The sequence below is a fragment of the Triticum aestivum genome, chromosome 4A (assembly GCF_018294505.1).
Source record: "Triticum aestivum cultivar Chinese Spring chromosome 4A, IWGSC CS RefSeq v2.1, whole genome shotgun sequence".
In the NCBI taxonomy this organism is placed as follows: domain Eukaryota; kingdom Viridiplantae; phylum Streptophyta; class Magnoliopsida; order Poales; family Poaceae; genus Triticum; species Triticum aestivum.
Genome location: NC_057803.1, coordinates 727662894 through 727670454, shown reverse-complemented (window position 1 = coordinate 727670454; position 7561 = coordinate 727662894).

The following is a 7561-nucleotide window of genomic DNA, read 5'->3' as shown; positions in this document are numbered from 1 at the left end:
AATCTAGGTTTTTTGAATAAAATAGAACATATAACTTATACCAATAGAATGTAGGTATTTTAAATAGAATAAAATACAAAGTATAGGTACAATGGAGGGTTTTCAATAGAATAGATAGGTATAATTTTGTTTTAGAATGTAGATAGATATTTTTAGTAATAGCAATTTTTAAATTATAGAAAGTATTGGAATGCTATATGACAAACTTTTAGGAATCCAATTTAGTAACAGGAATTTTTAGTAAGAAAATTTATGTATAGAAAGTTTTTGTAATTTTCTTTTTCATTGTAGAAATGTATTGGAAAAATTAATTTTTTTATGTCATTATCACTTTTTCATCAAAGAATTCTATACGAGATTTGATGATATAAAATTTTCACTCGGTGGAATATGCAGGCTTTGTTCATCGGCAGAGCTTCCTCTACTTCCTCTACACCTAAGTCGGTGAGGTAAAAGTCCACCTCCTCCCTCTCTTACCCTCGGACACGTGTATGATGATATTTGGACATGTTTTGGTTGTCGCTTCGAAAATTTGGCGTATGTTTGCAGGCATGTGTGTTGCCTATGTTTTGCTGGAATGTTTATTCATTTCCATTCCAGAAAATTTCAGGCGTGTCCTGTTTTTACCAAAGTTCATGCCAAAAAAAATTCGTGAATTTTAACATGACTTATGCTAGAATATAGGAAATATCGAGTGCACTGGATTTGTTTGAATGTTAAGTAAACGACATTTCAGGTTGACTTTCAGTTTGTCGGACTCCATAGATGACTGTCAGAAAATCAGTATGGGAGAGTGTCCACCAGATATGAGAGAAGAATGTCGAAAACTCTCATGGGGATTGTTTCCTTTCCTTCTTCTCGTGATATACCTGGTAATGCACGAGAGAAGGAGGGGAAGCGCCATCACCGGTAGTCGAAATATCAGTGAAGGAATGTCCACCATATACTGTGGAAATATGATAGAGGAACAATCCCGACTATTGTCGTGGGGGTCGCTTCTTGTTTATTAGAAGGTGCTAGACATTTTGGTGTAATGCACTTTAGAATGAAAGTAGGAGCGACCATCACCGACTTCATTGCATACATTCTTCTTGAGTAAACTACAGTGCTAACTATATATGTTACTATTATGTTGTCAACAGAAGCTCCTAAAGGAGATTGTGCCTGTCATTATGCTTACCGAAGGCCATATGTATATGGTTAGCTTACGACCGTTTTCGCCGATGACTTACCAAAGTGCACACTCTATTTCTTTGAACAGTGCAAGGCTCAATATCAAAGAATGGAGCGAACTAATGAATGCGTTCACGCACCCAGTCGGAGACAACATGAATGTGCACAAGCCACAAATTGGTGACAGGTGGATCTTCATGCTTCATTTTGGAGATGGACCTGTTTACTTGTTTTATGCTACTTTATCTAAGAGAGAGATGTAGATCCTAGGTAGTAAGAACAATTAGCTAGTATTTATTATGACTATGATGATGAGTTGTTATGATGATGATGATGAGTTATGTGCTAGAAATGTGTTAGAATGATGAGTTGTTATATGAATCATAGATGATGATGAGGAGGAGTTGTTATGATGATGAGGAGTTGTTATACGACTATGATGATGATTAGTTGTTATGATGATGATGATGATGATGAGTTGTTATTATGATGATGATGAGTTATTATATCATTGGGTGAAAGAAACACCGATTAGATTCAAGTGAATGGATGCAAAGTGACCATGTTGGATTAGTAGGACGATCCACATAACAATCTCTAAATTACTAATATATGAAAACTTGTTTAATGGTGTATAAATATAGTATAAAAGAAAAGAAAAACTAAATACGGAAGAATAGTTGTAGCGCAGGGTCTGGGCGCGCTGCTTTTAATTACCAGTAGCAGTAGTGGGGGCCTAAACAACGCTAGTTATAGTGTCGTAGCAGTAGCGCTGGCACCCACGCTACTGCTAGGCCTTTATCCCCCACTACTACTAGGGTTTTCAATAGTAGTGTAAGGGTGACGATGGCCTCACACCTTGCCCCGCGTCGTCCCCGCGGGCGACACTGCTGGCGGCACCAGCCAGCCAGCACTTTCTCCCCTCCGCTCCTCCTCTATCCCGCCACCGCCGACCGGATCCACCGCCGGAGGGGGCCCTTCTTCCTCCCTAACCATGACGGATCATCATGGGATACAACCGCATGCGGGGGATACAGCGCTCGTGCGGGGCATTGTGGCTGCAAAACGCGTGGCCAGGCTGGTGGCGCAGCAGTTTAGCGGTGGTTTCATAGGTGCTTCTGGCAGGTTGTGGCGGCTCCTATATCTAGATTTGGCACCGGGCGCCATGCGGTGGCGCCGCTGGGCGCATCCCATCAAGCGGTATTGTGTTGCACGTGCAGCGCTCGGATCTAAGGCGGCAGCCTCTATGGTGGTGTGCCTCCATCCCGGAGGCATTTGGCCGGCACGGGTGCTGCTTACAACTTTCCCTCGGCCTCATGGGCGGCAATGCGGTGGCCATCGTGGATCTCAGCCGGTGGCGATGGCCTCCCCTCTCACTCCTCGGGATGCATCACCGACCCATGATCCTGATCTTGCGGTTGGGGTGGTTTGGGTGGCGGCACAGATTGGGGGAAACCCTTCACATGCAGGTTGTGGTCACGATACTGGCAATGCTCCAGACGTCATTTTGCTTCCCTGTAGGCGGCATCGAGGGCTGACCCTTGTCTCCCTCCTCCACGTCCTGGGTGAACGCTCTAATTCCCTTGGATTTGGCGGCGGTGGCACTCCGGTGTCGTTTTTCTTCGTGACGATGTCGCCTTTAGGACTTTGGAGTGGTGGCGGGGCTTCAGTGTGGGTGGTTGGCTGACAATATATCTTCGGTGCTGGGCCCATTCGGCATCTTGCAGTGCACATGTTTGATCTTTGCTGGAGGCAGTGACGGTGTAGGAGTTTTGGTTCTCAAGGTGAGGTGGCCATGCTTGTGGCTTGCTCCGAGTTGACCGGCAGCTAATCCACATATTCAGTCAGCTGCCCTTTTCCTGTTTCGTGTTTTATAAATCATGTTTCAATTCAAAATTTTATAACATGATAGATACCTCGTGCCAGCGTACTGCATCAAGAAGACTAGATGCACCTCTTGTGCCTCGTCTACTGAGGTCCACATGCGCTAAAATCGAAAGTGCAGACGTGGTTTGGCTTTTCTTTAGGTGTGTCCTAGTCTGTGTGACCCATTTTGCTTTGTAATAAGTGCCTCTACCGTGGTTGAGAATGCAACTTTTTATTAGCTGCGGCTTCATAAATACTGACCCTGCTCTTCTGTAGTTCAGCACTGAAGGTGTAGGTGGTGCATCTACTCGTTTGCCATCTTTGTTTATTATATATATGTCTCGTCTCTCGTTTAATCTCCATCTAATAAGTGGTATATAGAGCAACATTCCTGAGATTAAACTGAGACCGAGTGTTTCTGCCGCTGCAGGCTTTGGCGATTCTCTGAGACATTCGTGGTCCACTCTACACGTCCGCGTCAATTCAAATGAGATTTATTTTGCCTGAAGCCATCGTACGCAGCCTTCTGCTCGAAAAACATAGTCTGACAACAATTCTCCGCTGCGCCACAATCTTGATCTTTGAATCGAAACACAGGCATACGTGAATCAATGCTGGTTCTGCTTAGTGCTTACTACTCCAAGCATCCACGGAAGCAAGAAAAAACTGAGGGAGCATGCATATGAGACCCTAAGGTAGTAGCCCTACGGAATCAGCAAGAGGGCTCAAGTCTCGAGAAAAAAGAAGTTGATATGATCAGGAACAAAGTTGCTTTTTGAAGAAAAAAAGATCATTTTTTAGAACACCTCAAGAGGGGCAGAGGGTTCCTGCATTTCATTAAGAAGAAGGGAGTTGATCTGGTTTATTAGGAAAACAGGACCCGAAAACCTAACATTTTCGGTTAATCAGGGAAAACCGAATAAAAACCCAAAAAGGAAAGGAAAAAAACGAGAAAAAAAGAGCACTAGAATTTGGAGAAAGGGACCAGACAAAAGCAAATGCAGCATCAAGGGACATCGTCGGAGCCAGACGCTAGAGCGCCTAGACCCAAAGCAGTTAGGCGAGGCTCAAGTGCAGGCAACCTGACCGCCACTCGCCGAAGGGAAACCATCCATATCGAATGGCTCTTCTATCTCGGCCTCAAAGAATCATGTGCTAACATTATCTTGTGGAAAACATCAGGAGAGATCCAACTTTGACTTCCCTGTGATCCTCACCATAGAGCCCAACGCCTCGATCACTTGGGTGAGAGCGGTTTTTTGTACATGTTCGGGTATGCTTGCATCTTTTGCTCTGGTCCCTCGGCTTTGCTGACCTCCGACAGCTCACCAAAAGCCTCTAACATCCTATACTCTGCGCGCTTGGATGTCGGGATGTTGCATGCCTTGTTCTTCTTATCAAGATGCCCGCTCCAGCGCCCGTCATTTTTCCTCCGCCGCGAAGGCACCCGGGTCCCAAGAAGAGGTTGTAGGAGCGGAGAGTAACCTTGTTGAGAAAATCCCCGAGAGATAATGGTGTTGCTTCAGTTTGCGCCACCTTCGCAATAACATTGGACACCTCAACCACATGATCCACCAGAACGTTGGGCGCGTTGAGGGCAAGCGACTCCTCTGGACTCGGCATCAGACGTGCAAGGGACTGCACCATGGAAGACAAGGAGAATGTGATACGTCTCCAACGTATCTATAATTTTTTATTGTTCCATGCTATTATATTACCCGTTTTGGATGTTTATGGGCTTTACTTTACACTTTTATATAATTTTGGGGACTAACCTACTAACCGGAGGCCCAACCCGAATTGCTGTTTTTTTTGCCTATTTCAGTGTTTCGAAGAAAAGGAATATCAAACGGAGTCCAAAGGGAATGAAACGATCTTTTTGGAACAAACGCAATCCAGGAGACTTGGAGTGGACGTCAAGCTGTAAACGAGGCGGCCACGAGGGTGCCCGACGCACCATAAGGGGGTGGGCGCGCCTCCCACCCTCATGGGCCCCTCGTTGCTCCACCAACGTACTTCCTTCTCCTATATATACTCACGTACCCTGAAAACATCTAGGAGCACCACAAAAACCTAATTCCACCGCCACAACCTTCTGTATCTGCGAGATCCCATCTTGGAGCCTTCGTCGGCGCTCCGCCGGAGGGGGAATCGACCACGGAGGGCCTCTACATCATCTCCAAGGCCTTTTCAATGAGTTGTGAGTAGATTACCGCAGACCTTCGGGTCCATAGTTATTATATAGATGGCTTCTTCTCTCTCTTTGAATCTCAATACAAACTTCTCCTCGATCTTCTTGGAGATCTATTCGATGTAACTCTTTTTGCGGTGTGTTTGTCGAGATCCGATGAATTGTGGGTTTATGATCAAGTTTATCTATGAGAAATATTTGAATCTCCTCTGAATTCTTTTATGTATGATTTTTTATCTTTGTAAGTCTCTTCAAATTATCAGTTTGGTTTGGCCTACTAGATTGATCTTTCTTGCAATGGGAGAGGTGCTTAGCTTTGTGTTCAATCTTGCGGCGTCCTTTCCCAGTGACAGCAGGGGCAGCAAGGCATGTATTGTATTGTTGCCATCGAGGATAAAAAGATGGGGTTTATATCATATTGCATGAGTTTATCCCTCTACATTATGTCATCTTTCTTAATGTGTTACTATGTTCTTCATGAACTTAATACTCAAGATGCAGGCACGAGTCGGTCAATGTGTGGAGTAATAGTGGTAGACGCAGAATCGTTTCGATCTACTTGTTGCGGACGTGATGCCTATATACATGATCATGCCTAGATAATCTCATAACTATGCACTTTTCTATCAATTGCTCGACAGTAATTTGTTCACCCACCGTAATACTTATGCTATCTTGAGACATGCCACTAGTGAAACCTATGGCCTCGGGTCTATCTTTTATCATATATGTTTTCCATGTACTTTTATTTGCATCTTTTACTTTCCAATCTATATCATAAAAATACCAAAAATATTTATCTTATCATATTATCTCTATCAGATCTCACTTTCGCAAAGTTACCGTGAAGGGATTGACAATCCCTTTATCGTGTTGGTTGCGAGGTTCTTGTTTGTTTGTGTAGGTGCATGGGACTTTTGAGGAGCCTCCTACTGGATTGATACCTTGGTTCTCAAAAACTGAGGGAAATACTTACGCTAGTTTGCTGCATCACCCTTTCCTATTCAAGGAAAAAACCAACGCATGCTCAAGAGGTAGCAGAATCCTCTAGGGCATGGTGACCCGAGCGAAGCCTCCGAGCACATAGTGTCAACATGCGACTCCGCCACAACACTGGGCGTGTCGGAAGTCCCCATCATGTGTTCCATGTAGAGACCAAGTGGCTCTTCCGAGCAAGGAATTAGACGTGTCATGTGCTTTGTGTTGTAACCAAGCGGCTCCATCGAGCAAGGAATCAGATGTGCCATAAAGCACATCGGTGGTCTGGGAGGAGTCAATAGGGTGGGACAAACAGAGCATAGCCTCCGAAGACATTGGGTCAAAAAACTCCTCACTCCCCACTGTCGGAACAATAGGGTCCACCTCATAACACAAGCAGAAGATGCTATTTGAGGAGGCGGCACCAATGCTTCATCAAGCATAAGATCATATCGCGAATCGATGTCCATCGGCCCCGACGAGAGTGTTGCAGCAAGAAGATCCTCCCCAAGAGGGATGATGCAACAATCCACAGGATGAGTCGAGCGATCACGAGGGGACAACGCCAAGAGAGCCTCAAAGTAACCCAACACGGCTTTGATCCTCTCCATGAAGGAAAACGCATGCAATATCCACTGATGGAGATTGGAGGCTTCCTCCTTCAACGGCACAACAACTACGTCAAGGTCGCCTTGTCGGTCCCCATGCAGGAGTTGTGTCTGCGAACGCCGTCCTGAGGCTATCGTCATTGGCATGAATCATGTCGGTCGACGGGAGCATGGTTGGAGGGCGAGGAGTGCCTATGACAATCGTAGCCCACGACCGAGCACCTTGCTCGTTAGGCGTGGAAATCTGCCTCGTGGATGCAGGCGCAGCTGGGCGCGGAGCATTGACGCTCCCGATGACCAGAGATGTTGTAGGAGATGCAGCGAACGTCGTCACGATATGTGAAGCACGGTGCTCCGGGGAGAGCGGAGTGAGGCAATGGAAGCATAAGCCAAACGTCCGATTCTTGAAGCGGAGGAAACTGGCACGAGACTGCCCCCCATGTGGACGAGGCACGGGCATCGCCGAGGTTGCATCGCGTCGGTGATCGCCGTCATCCTGATGTGAGCAGCGCGACTCCACGGCGGGAGGAGACGTATGATGGGCGTCCGAAGCGCGGTGCGACTTTGTAGCAGGCAACCAAGGGGCCTCGTCCCAGGGCGAAGGCTCTGCACGAGGGGACATCGGTAGGGCGCCCGCAGCAACCTCGTAGCCCGGAAGGGCGGCTGCAACGACCTCGCAGCCAAGGCTATAGTCGGGGGTGCTGTAATGGCGGACCACACGGCCACCCGGGCTTCGTCCCGCAGC